The sequence below is a fragment of the Podarcis vaucheri genome (genome assembly GCF_965113315.1).
Source record: "Podarcis vaucheri genome assembly, chromosome: 13".
NCBI lineage: Eukaryota > Metazoa > Chordata > Lepidosauria > Squamata > Lacertidae > Podarcis > Podarcis vaucheri.
The window spans coordinates 38281804-38300386 of NC_138751.1; the positions used below are offsets into that span (position 1 = coordinate 38281804).

An 18583-nucleotide genomic window follows, 5' to 3' on the forward strand; every position below is an offset into this window, starting at 1 on the left:
TAACCTGAGGCACCACTTTAGCTAATGGGGCCTCCTGCTGCTGCTGTGCCGCCGCTGCGCAATTTCTGATCTCATCCTGAAGCAAAGTTTTTAACCCAAGGTAATATTTCTGGTTTAGCGGAGTCTGTAACCTGAAGCGTATGTAACCTGAGGTACCACTGTAGAATTAAAACACAGAGAAATGGGGGGAAAGAAAAAGGAGGACGAAGAGAAAAAGAGAAATGATACGAAGAAAGAGATAGAAAAGAACTTAAAAGAGAGAACAGAAAAGATAAAACACAGAAATTAAAGAAGTTCTGATTCTTCATTTATCTGCTATATATCAACATTAGTCACTTCGTCCTCTCCAACATAACATCCAACAAAACCACTTTCCACAACCTTATCAGAGTGTTTTCGCCTTTTCAAGGAGAAATGTCTGTGGCGACCCTAAGTTAACATTCTTTGGAATGCCTGGCTTTTAATAATTATTTTAACCATGCAATGTCGTTTCATCCTGTCTTGTGTATGACTTTTGCTATGGCCTCCGCTACCCCAGAATAAATAGCATGCCTCTCTATCTATTGTCATTATTCATTGCCCACCCAAAATCCCAGGGGTGAGTGACAGCATTAAAATACCATGTTTAAAATAAAATAAAATAAAATAAAATAAAATAAAATAAAATAAAATCTGGAGCCTGGAGTTTACAGGCAGAGGCACCCCCGGGCCTCCTCCCACCCCACCCCCTGCCCTTATGAGGACACAGCTTAACCCGCCCTGCCCTTCACCCCCCCCCCTGGCTCCCCCTCCCCAGCTGCTGTTTCCTGTTTACCAGCTGAAGCGGGAGCCTTTCATCAGTGGGTTTCTGAGCTCACTTCCCCCCCCCCCAACAGGAAGCCCTGCAGGACACGGCTTCCCGCCACACCCCATCCCGCCACCCCGGGGTGGGGCAGAGGGCAGAGGAGCTCGGGGCGGGCGGGGAAGCGGACTTTAAAGGGCTGAGCCTCGCAGCCTCGCTTGCCATGCGGGAGCAGCTCCGCCAAAGGCTGGAGGAGGCAGGAAGGGTAAGAGGAGCTGGAGGGGAGGAGTGGGCTGGGGGGCTTTGCGGGTGGGTGGGCTGGGGGGCTTGGACTGGCTGCTTTCCCCTCTTGCCCGGGACGTTGGGTGGGGTATGACCCCTCCATGGTGCCTTCAGTTTTCTCTCTCTGCCTTCTCAGAAGTCAAACCTGTTGCTGTCCTCGAGGAAACTTCCTTCCCTAGTGGAAAAAGTGCTTTAGTGTCAAGACAACCAAATGAATTGGACTCCTTGGCAGGTTTTGAATAAGCATGCACAGATTTATCCATGGTTAACATAGCAGACGGGATAATATAAGGATTTATACAGGGTTTGATGGGGAGGTGAAAAAAGGGGGAAATAATGAATAGGATATGTTTTGATTTTTTTTTGTTAGAGCGTTTATTAATTTTCCAGTTTGTTTTGATATTTTGTTATATTGAAATTGTTCATAAAAAAAACTTTTAAAAAGAAAAAGGGGCTCCAGGGTCGCAGCTTTGCAGCAGCACCTTATTACCCCAGTGGGGCTCGCTGCCAGGGAAAGCTTGCACGGCCTTTAAATCAGGGTTTTCCAAACTTGGGTCTCTCTCTAGTTGTTGGATTGCAGTTCCTAGCATCCCCGACGACTGATACCGAACATGGAATTTCAAATTCTGCAAAAGGCTCCCCGAAGCCAGGTTGCTGGGTGAAAGCTGGAAGTCACGTTTTTATTTTCATTTTCAAATGGTCAGGCATAATCCACTCCAGTTTTGGGCTTTGGGGTGTGGCTGTTCAGCCCTGTCCTACTGCACAGGAGCATAAGAAACTGCCTTATACAGTGGTACCTCAGGTTAAGTACTTAATTCATTCTGGAGGTCCGTACTTAACCTGAAACTGTTCTTAACCTGAAGCACCACTTTAGCTAATGGGGCCTCCCGCTGCTGCCGCGCCGCTGGAGCCCGATTTCTGTTCTCATCCTGAAGCAAAGTTCTTAACCTGAAGCACTATTTCTGGGTTAACGGAGTCTGTAACCTGATGCGTATGTAACCTGAAGCATATGTAACCTGAGGTACCACTGTACTCATTCAGACCATGATTGGTCCACCTAACTCAGGTATGTGGCCAATACATTCACTGGCAGCAGTTCTCCAGGAATTCAGGCAAGAGTCTTTCTCACTGAGCTACAGCTTCAGAATAGAACTGCACTAGTGCTTTTGCTCTCTGCCATTTGAGCTCTGTGGGCATCAACCTTGATCTTGCCATTACTAGTGGGTGAAGGAGCTTTGCCAGCGAGTGGGCTTCCCCTTCCACTCTGGCTCCAGCTTTTCCCTTTGCTCTGGCAAATGCTGAAGCACAGAGCAGCTCTGTGCATGTCTTTGCTGCTTGCACAGCTGAAAATAAGCCCTGGAAAGGAAGCTTCTCATGCACTAGAAGCATGCTATAGTGTCTGGACACTTATGCCACAGGACTCTATTGTCTATCTCCCATGCAAGCACAATATATTATTTGCACAAATGTACTCAATACATTTATGTATTTTTTGGACTGCAATTCCCAGCATCCCCAACGACTGGTCCTACTAGCCAGGGATAATGGGAGTTGTAGTTCAAAAAGCAACTGGACACCCCAGTTTGGGAAACCCTGGACTAGATCCTTCTCTTTGGACACCAGACATTTAGAGCACATCTGTTGCCCATTTAGCTTCCCACCTACCCACCCCAAAGAATTCTGGGAACTGTTTGCTGGGGTTTCTGGGAAATGTAGCTCCGCAGTCCCCGGATTCTGTGGGGGAAGACGTGTGCTTGAAGTGTATGTTTCCGTTTACATTGTCGGTGTAACAAGCAGCTCCAAAGTATTGGGGTGGTGGTGGTCCTCCAGCAGTTTTGGGACTACAGTTCCTATCATCCCTAACCACTGGTCCTGCAAGCTAGGGATGATGGGAGTTGTAGTCCAAAAACAGCTGGAGACCCAAGTTTGGAAAACCCTGCTCTGCATTCGAATTGTGCTGCCCTTCCTTGCGACTCCCTTGAACTGCGATGTAAAGATTGGGAGCTGCAGTGATGATTGCCCCCTGTCTAGGACCTGAGCCATAGATGATGGCTAACGTTGCCACCTTTCGCCTCAGGCCTTGCTCCTGTGTCTCCGACGGCAGCCTGATGTACCAAAACCTATCGGGTATCGTTCCCCCCAATACTCTTCTCTTTACCCTGTGAAAAGGGTTGCTTGCTAAATTACTGTTGAAGGCACCAGACCTACTCTGCTGTGATGTCTGTTGTGCGATTTTGAGCCAATTGCAAACTTTCAGCCTAGTCCGCCTCACAGGGCTGTTGTGAGGATGGAATTGGTGGGGAGAGCCAAAATTTAGGGAATTTTTTTAATATTGATGCTGTTTTGTTTTTAACACTTGATTGGAAGCCACCCAGAGTGGCTGGGGAGACTCAGCCAGATGGGCAGGGTATAAATAATAAATTATTATTATTATTATAGTATGCCCCGCTCCCTGAGCTTGTTTAAGGAAGGCTGGGATGAAGATGTAATATTCGATGGCTCGATGGACTTATTTTCAGACCATCTTCTGGGCTTACAAGCTAGCTGACATAGCATAAAAACACAATTCAAAAGAAAACTAGATGATTTCATTGTCAGCAGTACAAAAAAAAAAAATCAATTGAAAACGCAGGGCAGTTAACGAAATAAAACAGCAGTATAGATTCCGGCAGCTGAAAAATAATGTTCACATAAATTTACCTAAAAGAACACCCCACCCCCCCATTTCCTTCCTGGTGTAGGAGATCTAAGAATTTACTAGATGCTGCAGATTTTGAAATATTTAAAAAGCATAAGTCTCGGAGACATATCTGGATGGACCGCTAAGCAACTAGATGGATCCCCAAAAACAGTGTGTTCTCTAATTGCTGGAGATATGCAGACAGGTTTGCCAAATTCTGGTTGGGATAGTTCTGCCAGGTATTTCTCACGCAGCTTGCTCTATAGCAACAGAGACGACTCATTTAGAAACCTGTTTCTTCAACATGGTAAATTGCCAAGCCACATTAAAAAAAGAGAGAGAGAGAGAAAATCATCGCTTAACATCCAGCAATCGTTGTGCTGAGCACCCCACTTCCTCAAGAGCTAGGAAGTTCAAAGTCGGTTTCCTTGCAAGGGGAGAGTGCTGAATGCTTGTAGGGTTTTTGTGGTACATAGGTGAGGGTGCAGAGAATAGCAGCAGGCAGGCAGGCAGGCTGCCTTGGTCCTGACACAGCATCAGTCCCTAAGTCGCCATCTAGCCAGTGTGGTGTAGTGGTTAAGAGCGGTGGACTTGTAATCTGGTGAACGGGGTTCGCTTCCCCGCTCCTCCACATGCAGCTGCTGGGTGACCTTGGGCTAGTCACACTTTTCCAAAGTCTCTCAGCCCCACTCACCTCACAGAGTGTTTGTTGTGGGGGAGGAAGGGAAAGGAGAATGTTAGCCGCTTTGAGACTCCTTCGGGTAGTGATAAAGCCGGATATCAAATTCAAACTCTTCTTCTTCTAGCTTCAAAACTCTTGTGCTCCTTCCCCTTTCCATCCCCAAATAATCAGTTCCATTTCTCTCCCCCAAAATAGGTGGGTATAATTTAAGACTGGGATGGGGACAGGGTGGATTTGATTTTAATCAAATAGATTTAAATCACTAGTCAGTAAGACTTGATTTAAATCTTTTTTTTTTTTACAGAAAGATTCATTCTTGCTGGTATAATCTTAATATTTCCAACCAGATGAAGGTTTCATTTTTGGAATAATAAATTTTCAGAGTAGTTTTTACTTTTATATCAAAAATTTGGTTATACTGATTTGGTTATACTATTAGAAAAACATAGACAGATAATTATGAAGTTATGGTTAGGTTTAATAAGTTAACTGTTTATATTTGGACAACTTTTCTGCTGTACTTTATTGGAAGGAGAAGAATAATCATTTCCTTAATAACAATTTAAACAATTTATTTAACTAAAACAATAACAATATAGCATATGTATCCATGTTTGTTAACTGATGTGGTTAAACTTTTTTAAAAAACAACAACAAAACTCAAAACTGAGTTTTAGCACATATGAAAAACTTAAAACAAATCCTTATTTCCTGATTAATAGCCTTTGGACTATAATGTAACTTAAATAGATAACTATGTTTAGAAAGCATTTTATTTTAAAAATCCGATTTAAATAAAAAAAAACTTATTTAATTTTTTAAAAAATCCTGAGTCTCTCTTTTCCCCAGTTTGTTTTACTTTTTAAAAAGCATCTGCCCCCCCATTCTATTTTCCTGCTCTAAATCACTCCCCTCCATGATCTATTATCCTCACAGAGGGAAATGATGTAAGAATGATACAGGTTCCTGTATAATTAAACTATTTGTGTGTTTGTTCAGTATTAATTACCCCTAGCAAGGCTAATACCAGGTTTAGGAGTGTAATTCATTTCAGGAAAATTGTGGGTGGGGTGGGAAGAGGTTAATAACCCCTTCTCCAGTATTGCTGCTTTGATCGAAATAAGAAAAGTTTTGGTTTTTCGTTTTGAAGCTCCCATCAACCCCAGCAGGCAAAGTCAGGAATTATGGGAGTTGTAGTTCAGCCACACCTGGAGGGCCCGTTGTATCCCACACTTGTTAGAGCTCATCCTGGCTCCATCTCTTTTGGCCCTGTATCTCCGACTAATCTCTGCCTTGTGTACCATTTTATCCTTTCCCTTCCTTTTGAGTGCAGGCCGCTCCACGTCATACAACCTCCCAGGGATGCGTTGCATGTCTCCGTTGACTGGGAGCCGGGGTGGGAAAGAGACCAACATAAGTAGCTGCTGCAAGACTGGGGCTGGTGCAAATGCTGTGGCAAGGATAAAATTCTAGTGGTGGTGGTGTTTTCTTCTTTAAATGGCATGGGAAGGACGTTATTATCTGCAACCAACCAAGGAATAATTCCCAGTCTACACACGGGCAACAAAAGTCGAGTGATCCCTTGCTGGAGCAGCTTAGTGTAGGAACCATAGAACTGTACCTGACTTCTTTGCATTGTTCACCTTCCTGTGCTCTCTTTAGGGTGCGTGTGTGTGTGTGTGTGAGAGAGAGAGAGAGAGAGAGAGAGAGAGAGAGAGAGAGAGAGAGAGTGTCTTCGTCTTTGGCGATCACTCGTAGCCAAGTAAGATTGTCTTCCATAAACACAGTTTTAACAATGAATCCGTAAGTGACTGTGGAGGCCAATTCTGGATCCACACGTCCTTCCACAGTGGGGACATTAGTTTCCGGGTGGGAGTTGATCACGGTGTGGATTTGCCAAGCGTGCCTTCCTCTTAGCACGTTTCTCCCTTGTGTCCTGGGTTCGAGTGTCTACAAAGCCCACGACACCTTTGGTAAAGGCTGTTCTCCAACTGGAGCACTCGCAAGCCAGTGTTTCCCAGTTGTCAGTGTTTATACTACTTTTTTTTTTAAGATTTGCCTTGAGACAGTCTTTAAACCTCTTTTGTTGACCACCAGTATTACACTTTCATTAGCGGAGAACTTGTTCTTGGACTACAATTCCCATCATGCTGGCTGGGGCTAATGGGAGTTGGAGTCCAGCAACATGTGAAGGGCAATGCCCTCCCCATCCCTCATCCGTATCTGCCTAGTGTCTCCATCTCTGTCCAACCTTTCCTGTCTCTTCCTTGCTCTCTCTCACCTGCATCCTTAGCATCTCCTACATCAGGCATAGGCACACTCGGCCCTCCAGATGTTTTGGGACTACAACTCCCGTCATCCCTAGATAACAGGACCAGTGGTCAGGGATGATGGGAATTGTAGTCTCAAAACATCTGGAGGGCCGAGTGTGCCTATGCCTGTCCTAAGGTAAAGGTAAAGGGACCCCTGACCATTAGGTCCAGTTGTGGCCGACTCTGGGGTTGCGGCGCTCATCTTGCTTTATTGGCCGAGGGAGCCGGCGTACAGCTTCCTAGTCATGTGGCCAGCATGACTAAGCCGCTTCTGGCGAACCAGAGCAGCGCACGGAAATGCCGTTTACCTTCCCGCTGGAGTGGTACCTATTTATCTACTTGCACTTTGACGTGCTTTCAAACTGCTAGGTTGGCAGGAGCAGGGACCGAGGAACGGGAGCTCACCCCGTCGCGGGGATTCGAACCGCCGACCTTCTTATCGGCAAGGCCTAGGCTCTGTGGTTTGACCCACAGCGCCTCCCATGTGCCTGTCCTAGATTCTAGCAAATACAATATCTGGCAACAACTTCAAACCGGAGGGCTGGCTTGGAACACAATGATGGCGTGTCTTGTAGAAATCCACACTGTGTGCATCAGTCTGTATTGATTTGAAACCGGCAGAGCAAACTAGCTTCTGGGGTCTGACGCAGAGGAGATGCTGAAGTCCTGTGACTGGGCCTCCTGACTTTCTTTTTTTCACTTTGAACTGATGTTGGGGAGCTTCCATTTTGATTGGAGCCACCCTTTTCACCCCTAAGTGGCTGTTAAACCTGCAGTAGAACTGGGGGAGGCATGCCCATATACCCCCCCCCAATCATTGGAGTTGTGCGGCTTGGGGGAGAGGGAGGGGGGATAGCTCAGCTGGTTAGAGCATGCTGCTGATAACGCCATGGTTGCAGGTTCGACTCCCGTATGGGACAGCGTCATATTCCTGCATTTCAGGGGCTTGGACTAGATGAATCTCAGGGTCCCTTCCAACTCTACAATTTCTGTGAAATGCAGCGGGGAAGGGTTGTCATCCATCCCACCCAATCACCCACCCCTGTCTTCCTTTTCCTGTTGGTCCTCACAGCACTTCGAGGTCAGGTCTGTTCTGCCCCTGGCCAGCCAAGCATGTGTGTTTAAGCAAATGGTGCTCTGTGGTTGAGGTTGGGGGAAGGAGGCAAATAACAGTTGTTCAGGGCCCTGCTGCACAACCTGTGTTTGCAACACACAAATACACACACGCACACACACACACAGACAGAGAGACATTTTGCTTACACCTTGTGTGCATTGCTAAAAATAAGCTGTGGGGAGCCGCAAAGCGTGGAGGAAGGGCAGGTTAGCACATCGCTATCTTCCCCATCTTCAACAATGGTTGTGTATGCGAGAGAAAGAGAAATTGAGAGACACAGAGAGAGGCAGACAGACAGCCAAAGTCTTCCATCTTGTCGCTAGCCTCTGAATCGGAGAGTTGAAAGGGTGCGTTTGCAAGAAACCCAGAAGCAGGGTATGTCCCAACTGTCCAGAAAGCACATCTATCCGCCTTGCATGCAGAAGGCCTCGGGTTCAATCCCTGGTATCTCCAGGTAGGGCTGGGAGGGACCCATGTCTGAAACCTGCATTGCAGAGGGTTGACCAGATGACCCCCCTTCCAATTCTGCAGTTCTAGGATACCGAACTTGGGCCAATGTAGTGAATAGACTAGGATTAGTTCAGTTGTAGTGCTACAGTGCTTGGCCTTATTTTGCATTCTGTTTAGGGTTTCCCAAACTTGGGCCGCCAGCTGTTTTGGGACTACAACTCCCATCATCCCTAGCTATCAGGACCAGCGGTTAGGGATGATGGGATTTGTAGTCCCAAAACAGCTGGGGGCCCAAGTTTGGGAAACCCTGGTTTAGACCTTCTGCCTGCTTCCCCTCTACTGAAGTGTGTATGTTTGGCAACCTCAGGAAACACTCCCTTGGGCACCCCTTCTTCGTCACAAGCTGGAGCCCTGCAGCATATCGAAGGCGCCACCTTGGCTCTCCCTGTTCTCTCCGTCCTCCATGCTATGCAAAATTTTATAAACCTCCTTTCTCCTCGGCCTGCCCAAACTTAAAAGCTCCAACCAGGATTGCTGCCATGGGCTTGCATCCAATTCCTGACCCACTTGGGCTGTGGGGCTGAACCCAGAGGGTCCCATGTGCAGGGTGAATGCCAGTGCAGATCCATGCCACGAGTACAGGGTTCCTAGCTCATTCGCATGCAGAAGACCCCCAGCTCAACTCCCTGGCAGTGTGGTATAGTGGGCAGAGCGTTTGGGTTAGGACCAGGGAGATCCAGAATCGGGCCCCCATTTGGCCGCCACTCTTGCTAGGTAGCCTTAGGCCTGATCCTGTCTCTCAGCCCAACCTCCCTCACAGGGTTGTTGTGAGGATTAAATGCAACAAAAGGGACATAGCTGTCAATGTTTTCCTTTTTTTAAGGGAAATTCCCTTATTCCGAATAGGATTCCTTGCAAGAAAAGGGAAAAGTTGACAGCTATGAAAAGGGATGGTGGTGGAAGAAGCGCGTATGCACCCTGACCTCCTCAGAGGAACATGGGGTAAAAGTAATAATAACAACAACAAATAAATCTCCAGTTAAGAGGGACAGATAGCAAGTGATGGGCAGAACTGTGCCCGTAGAACTGTGCAATTGGAAGGGGCCCTCAGGATCATCCAGTCCAACCCCCTGCAATACAGAAATATTTTGCCCAAGATGGGGCTCGAACCCACAACCTTGAGATTAAGCTCTGTGTCTATCCTCCATGCCCATTGTCCATGCTGGCTGGTGCTGATGGGAGCTGGAGTCCATCAACGACCTTGGCTACCCTTGGTGTAGGCAATCCAAGACTTGGGACCCGTGTGCATAGAGCTATTATGCTTGCAAAGCATTTTCTTACATGCGCCTGCGGTGCAGCATAGCGGCTGAGACCGAGCTGAGGAGACCTCATTTCAAATCTCACCTTTGCCGTGAGCTCACTAGAGGCAAGCCTTCGGATCTATTTGTGTACATGCGCGGCCGTTTCTAATGTGGGACGGAAAGTGGTGGTTGTTTTTTTTCCAAACCAAACCTCGAATTTACATGCTAGCCAATGCAGCCTTTGCCTTTGCATTATAGGCGGAGGGCTGGGAGTGCAAGAATTTATTTCGGTGCTGCACCTCTAAGCTGAATAGCTCAGAAAGGATTTCCTAAATCGTGAGAGCCAATCAGCTCCCAAATGGGATTTGCAGCATCTTCATCTTCGCAAGGCTAACCTGCCAGAGATGATTTCGAGTTGGGGCTATCCTGCCTCCCAGCAGAGTTCTGGACTTAAGCCTGTCTCTTTGGGAGAGCACTTAACTTCCCTGTGAGCGTAAGTATTTGTTGTCGTATTTCTTGAACAGCAAAGTGCATTACAACTAGAGCTGTCACGTACGGTTGGCTGATTTCACTGGTGTTATCAATGCAAAACATGTTTTTCGACCAAAGGGTTGCCCCCAATTAACCAGACGGTAGATTTTTTTGTTTTGTTTTCCCCGCTAAAATTGTTTTACAGCGGTGCTTATTAAAAACTGCAGATGGCAGGAAACCTCTTTAAAAGGAAGCAATTTGTCCTTTCTGTGAAATCAGGGGAATATGTGGAAAATAAGCCACTGGAATCCTATAGCCACTTAACCTGGGAGTAAGCCCGCTGAACTCAATGGAACTTGCTTCTGAGTAGATAAATCACTGATTGCACTGTCATTAAATACATACCTCACAATCCTATGCATGTTTACTCAGAGTCCTGTTGAATTCAGCCAACTTATTCATAGATTAAGTGTGTATATGACCGCAGCCTTCAACTCCTAAAATTAATCAATTTTAATTTGTTTTAAATGGGTTTTAACCTGTAAGCTGTTACATGGTAGAACCGGAAGGAGGGGGGATGACTCATTTTAAATGCAATAAATACAGTGAATTTCTTGGACTAGAGTATGACTTTACAGGAAATTCTTATGGTTGCAGGAAGACCTGCTTTGTAAAATCCTGGTGCTCCCCCCCTCCCCACATCCTTTTTCTGTTTAAAAATGGGATGTTTTGAGTTTTTATATCCTGGTCCCGTTTGGCAAAGTCCCATCAAGGCTGGAATCCTTTCCCCCATCTGGCAGAAAGACAAAGTTTTTCTGCGTATGGCTATGAGGAAAACGACCCGTTATCTTCTGCAAGAGAGACACTCTGCCCCTCCCTCGCAAGAAAATCCCATATATAGTACCAGCATCCACCTATTTCCTACAGTACCATGAACTACAGAAATTTGGTCTGTTCCTTCTGTCTTAGGCTGCTTCTAGACAACCTGGTTGTGTTTGGTTTTTTTGGGGGGGTGCCATTCTGATTCATTTGCATCAAGGTCAAAGTGTTATCCCACCTTTTCCAGTGCATCTTCCCATCCCTTGCTTATTGCAAAACCAATCTTTTGGGGTATTAGGTTTACTGAGCAAGACTCCCTAACAACTATAATTGCACAGCCTGAGATTGCTGGCATGTGACTGAATCCCACCCAGAAACAGCTCTTAAATTTCAAGAGAGCCACTAATATCTTTTTTTAAAAAAACAAAAACCGCAAAGCTGTTACTATGGGCAAAGCTCTTTGTTTTTATGCTAAGTTATTTTAGCCTCCTTTTTGGTTTTATGGTCCAATATGAATTGGCTTAATTTGATCTGCTTTTGTTCTTACTGTAATTTGAACTGGTTTATTTCTATTAAATGTATTTAATAACTTTTTTCAATCTTATTGAGTACATATACAGTTTCATGTTCCTCTGGGCAGCAGAGCATTCTAGGGTGCAAGACCAGTTTCTTGCAAGGAATAAATCTTCATCATTTTTTAAATCCTGTTGTTCCACAGATAGGCAGAGAACCTACTTCCTTGGCATTTAAGCACCAGCATCTTTAAAAAAAACTGTTTAATTTTTGCCTGGGCATTTAACAGTTGTTAAAAAAAACCACAAACTTAATTGAAGCATGTTGTTCTTAATCTGACTTTTTAGGATCCTTTACTAATTTGTGTGGTTTATTTTTAAATGTTCATTAGCTTTGGTTATTTTGTTGTGATTTTATTCTGTGAACCTGCCCTGATTATTCTGTGAACCGCCGTGGGGTCTTATCATGAACGGCGGTATATAAATTTAATTAATAATAATAATAATCAGGACTCAGCAGAACTCAGCTCCAGCACCTTTCAGGTGAGCTCCATTGCCATCATAAGAGAACAAGGGAGGTGTTCATGGTGAGTTCTGGCACCTCTTTCTCTAGAAAAATAGCACTAATAATAATAATGTTCTTTTAAGAAACCGTGACGTACCTTGCAGCACCACACACAAGAAGCATAATAAGCAATATATAGGCAAACAGCTTCCAACCCAAAGTGGCGACTGCAGCAGCACTCCTAGCGCATGATATTAAAAAATAAAGTAGAATCGCAGAGCTGCTTTCTCTTTCTTCTTGCCAAATTTATAACTCACAAACTTCCTTTCAGTTCCTCCACCTTGAAGGTAGATGGTGCTTCAGTTATCTTCCAAACTGGGTGTTGTTGTTTTTTGAAAAAAATCAAAAAACAAAAGCCTCGCCTGATATGCTCTTAGTAGCCCTAAAGGAAACACCTGGTGCTCGCAGCCAAGTGCCAGGTTACACAGAGATCTAGAGATAGAGACAGTTTTGCATAACTGCACACACTCTCTCGTACACACACCCTTTAAGATTTGAATTGCAGTGTGAGCCCTTCAGGAGAATTTGGATCAAGGAGGGTTTCGGCTGAAGACCTCTCAAACACATATTCTCCTCTCATTCCCCGCCTGGTCCATCTCCTTCGCCCAGAATCCTCTTGGAATAACAAAGTTGGCCCTCAGAGCCAAATTTAAATGCCTCTGTGGCGAAACGATCCGACCTCATACAGAAACCTTGCGGTTTCCCCCTCAGTGTTACCCATATTACATCTGTGCCAAGTTCATCACACTTCGCTGACCTTTGGTGAAGGCCTTCGGTGGAGAAAACCCAGCCGTCCTTTTAATAGAGGGACACTGCGAGGTTAGGTAACACGTGTGTGGTGGTCATCTGAATGAGTGGTTCAGATGAAGTCCAGAAGCGGCTTGACCCTGGTCAGCCAGTGACCCTCATGCCTGAGTGAGGATTTGAATCCGGGCCTCTCCAGTCCTAAGTCCAATACTGTAAGCCAAGACTGGCCCCAAATACCTGAAAGACCAACTCCCAATACAGACCCCCCTAAGGTGTTAAGATCGATAGAGGGGTCTCCCTTGGTTGTCCCACCACCCTCAGAAACTCGGGGTGGCAGCAGCAAGCCTGGGAGAGAGCCTTCTCTGTGGCAATCCTCCCAAAAGAGGTGGACCTGGCTTCTCCACTGCACAACTTTTCAACAAATGATGAAGACACACCTCTTTAACCTGGCTTTAGATAAATATTTAGGACTCACCTTATTTCTGTGATTGTAAATTGTTTTGAACTCTTTTAAGATTGTGCTTTACTGGTTGTAACCTGCCCTGGGACCTTAGGGTGAAGAGCCGGTAACAACAACAACAACAACAACAACAACAACAACAACAACAACAACAACAACAGACCCTCCACATGCTCGAAACAAACAAACAAAAAATTATTTCTAGTAGCACCTTAGAGACCAACTAAGTTAGTTATTGGTATGAGCTTTTGTGTGCATGCACACTTCTTCAGATACCTTCTTCAGATGCATGCACACAAAAGCTCATACCAATAACAAACTTAGTTGGTCTCTAAGGTGCTACTGGAAGGAATTTGTTTGTTTGTTTGTTTGTTTGTTTGTTTGTTTTGACTACGGCAGACCAACACGGCTACCTACCAGTAACTAGAGCTATGGAAGTCCCCACATGCTGTTGGACTCCCATCAGCCCCAGCAAGCATTAGGGACAGTGGGAGTTGTAGTCCAACAACGTTTGGAGGGTCACGGGATTGTTGGCATTTGAAGAGTGCTTTCCATTTTCTGCCTCTTCTGTTTTGCCCTTGCAGCTACTCTCTTGCAGCCCAGACTTTGCTAACCACACTCAACTCTTCTCTCTCTTTTTATAAACCCCCTACAGCTCATTACACTTGGACGGACATCTCTTCCCGCCCACCGCACAAGGAAGGGAGTGTGCAGAACTCTCGCCCCCCTCTCTCCCAACCCTTGTACCAGTGCCAAATGTGTCCCCCCACTGGTACAGAGGATGGAAGGGAGGGTGGTGCAGAGAGACAGTCCTCTTTGGAGTCTTCCCTCTCCAACTCTGATGACCGCTCTAAGCCAGCATCTTCCAGCACCATCTTCCCTTCAACCAGCTCTGAAAGCCAGACGGCCTCATCATCTCCCTGCGCTCACTCATAACCACTGGCTCTGCTGATGGGGTTGCCAACGTGTCATCCTCAGACATCTTTAGAGCCTATCAAGGCCCCCTGCCCTTCTATTGGAGAGTTGCCTATTTTGTTTTTTGTTTTTTTTTGCCTTCTGGATTTTTGTGCGGGAAAGGGGTATAGGAGCATTGCCTATTTTATATTTGCATTGGCACTTTTTCTTCTGTGAAATTTTGTGGTACCCATGACAGGTAATGCAATTTCCAAATGTGACCCCCTCCCCACTCTGAGCAAAAAATGATAGTAATAATAATAATAATAATAATAATAATAATAATAATAATAGGGACCTTGCCTGCTAAGCCCAGCCTTAGCCATAGGAAACCATCTCTTCCTAGCTTCACACAAATTCTTCTTCTGAGGGCCTTCTCGGTAGTGGCGCCCGCCCTGTGGAACACCCTCCCTTCAGATGTGAAGGAAATAAGTAGCTGTCTTATCTTTAAAAGACATCTGAAGGCAGCCCTGTTTAGGGAAGTTTTTGATATTTAATGCTGTATTGTTTTTAACACTCAATTGGAAGCCATCCAGAGTGGCTGGGGAGACTCAGCCAGATGGGCAGGGTATAAATAAATTAACAACAACAACAACAACAACAACAACAACAACAACAACAACAACAATTAATAATATTATTATTGGTTGGCCAAATTAAAAATTGTTCTTGACATGATCGGAAGGATTGTCATTTTTTTGCAGACTGGTTTTGGGAGGGAGAAGTGGAGCGACGCTGGGGACTTTAGCAGGATATGAAACACAATCACAGACCACATCTGGATCTCGCCATTTAAAGCGCTATGGTGCCACTTTTAGCTGTTATGGCTTCCCCCAAGGAATCCTGGGAACTATAGATTGTTAAGCATGCTGAGAGCTTATTAGGAGACTCCTTTTTCTCTCAAAGAGCTACCATTTCTAGAGTGGCATAGCCATCAATCCCTCTTCCCGGGGAATGCTAGTAATAGTAGCTCTTTAAGGGGAATAGTGTGGCCTAGCAGCTCTCAGCAGCCTTAACAGATGACTGTTCCCAGAATCCTTTGGGGGGCAGCCATGATCGTTAAAAGAGGTATAACAGTGCGGATGCAACCGGGGTTAGAGAGAGGGCAGTGAGTAACTAGGAATGGGGCGACTGGAGAAGGTGTTTGTGACAGCCTGTTTTGTTAGTGGCTGCAAGTGTGCGGCAGGGTGGGAGAAGCGCGCTCTCTCTATGGGGGAAGCTGGAGGGGAAATGCAGCCAGGCATAAAACCAGGAGTGTGGGATGGGGAAAAGGGGGCTGCAAGACGGCAAGGTAGAAGAGTCGTCCAAGACATTTCGCCGCCTGAGGCGGAAAAACCGAACGGCGCCACCTACAAAGTCAAGGTGCTTAGTACTCAAGGCCAGCCAAGTCATTTTGGCGGCTGAGGCAGAAGACGTCACGCATGCCTCTCTGGCAGTAAAAAAAAAAAAAATCAACAATAAAATTAAATAAACAGAACAATTTTCTGCCCTTTCATGACACTCAAGTCAGCTTCTTGAGGAGAACCAGTGCCTTTTTTAAAAAATAAAAATAAAATTTAGGGGTACTCTCATTTTGACTCAAGAAAATCACCATTTGATAGTTCAAATCGGGAAAAATAAATACAGCAAATGGACAAAAGTACAAAGATTCACAAAAATTTTAGTGGTATGCATACCCTTGTGTCCCCCCAGAAATAAAGCACTGAGGAGAACAGATGTAAAGGATTGTGTGTGTGTGTGTGTGTGTGTGTGTGCGTGCAGGGAAAGAAAAAGGTTTTATTATGCAAATTCTGGATTAAGTGGGTTGGGGATACGCTTTTCTCTCTCTCTTTATTCTTGGGGCTCAAGGTCGCCCAGCGGCATGGCTTGGCCACGGATTCAGGACTACTTCAACACACAGAAAGACTTCTTCGCAAAATGCATCATTTTGGGGTAGCTTATGCCGGATTGCACATCTCCCACAATCCATTGCCATTGGCCCTGCTTGTTGGGGCTGATGGGAGTTGAAGTCCAGCCAACACCTCGGAGGCCACAGCTTCCTCATCCCTGATTGGTGGTGGAATTCAAGAAGCGGTGATGGCCACTGGCCTATGTGGCTTTAAAGGTGGTTTGGCAAATTCATGTAGGAAAAGGCTACTGGCAGCTCTTGGCCATGATGGTTAAATGCAGCCTCCATGTTTATAGAGGCAGTGTGGAGCTGAATCCCAGGGCATCGGGCCAGAGGAGTATTTATAATTTTATTTTTCGAACAGATTTTAGCCATCCTCCCATCTACACCAGCAGTGGGGCACCTGTGGCCTTCCAGGTGTTGTTGGACTTCCAACTTGCCTCAGCCTCAGCCAACCATCGCCAGTCTTAAGGAATGATGGGAGTTGTTGCCTAGCAACCTCTGGGTGGGGGGGTGTTACATGGTCCCCACCCCTGCTCTATGAAAAACAAGTGGAGCAGACTGAAGAACAGCTTTAATATGAAAATGCCTGGTTAATTAAATAAGATCTGACCCGGCTCCGAAATGATTGTAGCGTTGGCGCCAGTCGTACTCTTGGCGGACATCATTCTGCAAATGCTGGCAGGGCGGTCACTCTCAAAAAGCAGAATAATTTGCAGGATTTGCCAGTCTCTTTGGCATGATCCTGTGCTTTGGGGGAAGTTTCCATCCTAATGGGACTGTGGTCCCAACTGTGGGATAAAAACTGCCACTGGGTTCCAATGGTCTCTGCATTTTGGCTCAAAGCATTGCAGTCCCAAGTCCCTATGCATCTCTGAGGCCTGTTTACCTTTCCTTTCCATGCTGACAAGCCCCTATGAAATCTTCCTAGCAGCCTCCATTTCCACTTCTCTAAATAGCAGCCTTGCTCCAAGCACATTGTGACTGCTCTAACTTAGGCTCCATTGATTCTTCTTGTTTTTTTAGTCACAGTCATCCAATGGGGATGGGGAAGGAATTGGGTTCAGTGCGCATTTAAAGGAAAAAGCCACAGATTCATACTTGCTGAAACAAAAACGTCAACCAAAATATAGTTCGCCTTCAAAATTCAGAGTTTGCTATTCAATAAATGCATTAAAAAAGGAAGTGTGTGTTTGTGTTCATGTGAAAATGACATACAAAAATGCATTTTTAAAGTAAACTGTTTTGCAGAAATGTGTTATGTTAGGCAGAACAAAAATGTGGATATTAGGAGAAATTCACACCAGGAGGATTTAATTTTTTAAAAAAAATAATGCAAAGTGATGTGGAAGTGGGGAGGACTTGAATTTAAAGATCGGAAAAAATGAGAAACACAAAACAATCAAAATTGTCAGCACGTTTAGCATCACTGGGTGACATAGAAGTTAGAGGCCCCTGTGCTCTAGGAAAACTTAAATTAGTCTGTGGAGAGGCTATATTAACCATTAATGTATTAAGAATATGCTTGAAATGATACCACAAATTAAAGTCTTTTTTTGTGTGGAGATGTGTATAACTACAGACTTGTACCCAGTTATTGTCATTAAAAGTTTTATTATTTTGGAAAATAAGATTTTTATTAATTAAAACCTTTGGTGGGGGAAATGTGCCATGTCACAGTTGGTGGCATAGTGGTGCGTTTTTGAATTTCAGGAGCTCATCCTGACAGCTCCCAGTGCGAGGCAGGCACCCCAAATCCGAAAATCCAGGTAGCCGTGTTGATTACCCACATCTGGAAGAGAAGTGCCATCTAGATGTTGAACTCCCGCTGCCAGTGATCAGGGCTGATGGGATCTGTAGTCCAGCAGTACCAGGAGGGCACCATATTGGCGGCCTCCCGTACATAGCCCAACACCCACTGTGATTATTATCTGCAGGGCTGCAGTCCTATGCAGTTTCCTGGGTGTAAGCCGCACATCTCACTGATGCTAGCAACCTCTGACTATGAAGACACATTTGAACTTTAAAGGAATATATTCAGCCAGCTGAAATTCAACATTTAGTATTTAATTTAGGATCGGGGAGCCAGTTACCCTCCCATTGTTGCTGGACTGCCACACTCATTATCCACTTCATTGGCCATGCCAGCTCCGGCTGATGAGATCGAGCCCAGCAGTTTGAGCCCCCCCCCCCGTTTAATTAGAAATGCTAACAATCTTTCAAAGGAGCTGCGGGTGGCGCTGTGGTCTAAACCACTAAGCCTCTTGGGCTTGCCAATCAGAAGGCCGGCGGTTCGAATCCCCACAACGGGATGAGCTCCCGTTGCTCTGTCCCAGCTCCTGCCAGCCTAGCAGTTTGAAAGCACGCCAGTGCAAGTAGATAAATAGGTACTGCTGTGGCGGGAAGCCAAACGGCGTTTCCATGCACTCTGGTTTCTGTCACGGTGTTCTGTTGTGCCAGAAGCGGTTTAGTCATGCTGGCCACATGACCTGAAAAGCTGACTGCGGATAAAGATGAGCACCGCAACCCCAGAGTCGTCCACGACTGGACTTAACCGTCAGG

The 18583-nt window shown here is 45.6% G+C and overlaps 1 long non-coding RNA gene across 1 annotated transcript; it reads left to right on the plus strand.

The window, feature by feature from the left end:
* The first annotated feature begins 852 nt into the window (after window positions 1-852).
* On the plus strand, window positions 853-17206 carry LOC309516077. Its single transcript, XR_014212749.1, has 3 exons — window positions 853-1046; window positions 9864-10098; window positions 13835-17206. It is a non-coding gene; the product is annotated as an uncharacterized lncRNA (long non-coding RNA).
* The last annotated feature ends 1377 nt before the right edge of the window (window positions 17207-18583 follow it).